The sequence below is a fragment of the Aegilops tauschii genome, unplaced genomic scaffold (assembly GCF_002575655.3).
Source record: "Aegilops tauschii subsp. strangulata cultivar AL8/78 unplaced genomic scaffold, Aet v6.0 ptg000318l_obj, whole genome shotgun sequence".
NCBI lineage: Eukaryota > Viridiplantae > Streptophyta > Magnoliopsida > Poales > Poaceae > Aegilops > Aegilops tauschii.
Window position 1 is genome coordinate 30001 of NW_027332571.1, and position 2421 is coordinate 32421.

Below are 2421 nucleotides of genomic sequence, written 5' to 3' on the forward strand. Positions count from 1 at the left end.
AGTCAAGAAATTCTCATCGAAACATCGAGAAATTGTGCATATAGAAAACTCTAAAGAAAGAAAAAAAGGAGACCCATGCCATGATTTTCAAATCTTTTCTATTTAGTAGTCTAAGTTTCTCGATGAGGATAATTAATTCGGTCGTTGTGGTCGGACTCTATTATGGATTTCTGACTACATTCTCCATAGGTCCCTCTTAGATCTTCTTTCTCCAATCTTGGATTAGGGAAGAAGGAGATATTCGCGACTACTGGCGATTTCATTATGGGGCAGCTCATGATCTTCATATCGATCTATTATCCACCTCTGTATCTATTCTTTCTTAGCTAAACAGGTGGAAGATCTATCCAATTTGGTTATATTATATCATGGACTCGAAAAACGGATCTGAATTTGACTGAAATGCACGATCTTCACAGGTATCACTTTTCACGATACCTAAAAGGTGGAATAGCGATTTTCGAACCATTTCCTATAAGAGAATGGTTTCCATTACTTTGAGAAATGGATTCTTATATCAAACTATAGCTATTGCATTAAAGAAGAAAAGAAACTAATAGAAGTCGAAGACGCGGAATGATAGTGAATAGAGAGAAAGATTCTTCTGATTTTCTTGTTTCTATCTACTAGACGCCGTAGAGAATTGAGAATTTTCATGTCTTTCAATTCTCGTACTCGTAATTGGAAAGTTATGGAAGGAGACCCATCATTTTGCAATGAAAACAACATATAAAACTCTGGACAATTTCGAAATCAGGCCAAGCGTCTTAATACATATGCAAAAAAATGCATTATTGGCCCACCATTGATTAGAAGATTTAGCTTGTATGAATCGCTATTGGTTTGATACGAATAATGACAATCGTTTCAGTATGTTAAGGATACAGATGTATCCACAATTCATTTAGAGTTACTTAATAGTCTATTTCTTATACCATATCTCTATCCCGTGAAATTCTCGAGCCAAAAGATGGATGCATATGCTGTGTTTCATTTTGCTAAATGATATCAATTAAATGGTGTATCAATTCCATAAATTGCATATAGCAATAAATAAATCAGCAAAATTCTTTCTAATATTTTAGATAGAAGAAATGTTTCTTCTATCTAAAATATTAGAAAGAATGTACCCTTCTATCCAAATCCAATTTGCATCGATAAAATAAATCCAAATTCCAGTAGTAGATGAATAATTGCAAATTTGTGTGTGTACGAGATTAGAATAACTTCAAAATAACTGACATAATTTTGTATTTTTCCTGATCAGAAAAATACATGAAAAAGAAAGGAGGTAGAAAAATTTTTGGATTTATGGTTAAAGAAGAAAAAGAAGAAAACAGGGGTTCTGTTGAATTTCAAGTATTCAGTTTCACCAATAAGATACGGAGACTTGCTTCACATTTGGAATTACACAAAAAAGATTTTTCATCGGAAAGAGGTCTACGAAGACTTTTGGGAAAACGTCGACGTTTGCTGGCTTATTTGGCAAAGAAAAATAGAGTACGTTATAAGAAATTAATCGGTCAGTTGAATATTCGGGAGCAGTAATTTAATCGTTCAAATTTTTTTCTTGTTTTATTATTTTTTTAGTAGTCTTATAGTAGTCTTAGATTTTTCATTTTGATGAGCCTCGCTTTGAGGAATTCATGGAATAATCCATTTTCATGGAATAATGAATTAAGGAAGAAAGGATATGAGTCTACCGCTTACAAGAAAAGATCTCATGATAGTCAATATGGGCCCTCAACACCCATCAATGCATGGTGTTCTTCGACTGATCGTTACTCTCGATGGTGAGGATGTTATTGATTGTGAACCCATATTAGGCTATTTACACAGAGGAATGGAAAAAATCGCGGAAAACCGAACTATTATACAATACTTACCTTATGTAACAAGGTGGGATTATTTAGCTACTATGTTTACAGAAGCAATAACAGTAAATGCACCAGAATTCTTGGAGAATATTCAAATACCACAAAGAGCCAGCTATATTAGGGTAATTATGTTAGAATTAAGCCGGATAGCTTCTCACTTGCTATGGCTTGGACCTTTTATGGCGGATCTCGGCGCACAGACTCCTTTTTTCTATATTTTTAGAGAGAGAGAATTAATATATGATCTATTTGAAGCTGCTACAGGTATGCGAATGATGCACAATTACTTTCGCATCGGAGGAGTAGCCGCCGATCTACCTTATGGATGGATCGATAAATGTTTAGATTTCTGTGATTATTTTTTACGCGGAGTTGTTGAATATCAACAACTTATTACACAGAATCCAATTTTTTTAGAGCGAGTTGAAGGAGTAGGTTTTATTAGCGGAGAAGAAGCAGTAAATTGGGGCTTATCGGGACCGATGTTACGAGCTTCTGGAATACAATGGGATCTTCGTAAAGTAGATCCTTATGAGTCTTACAA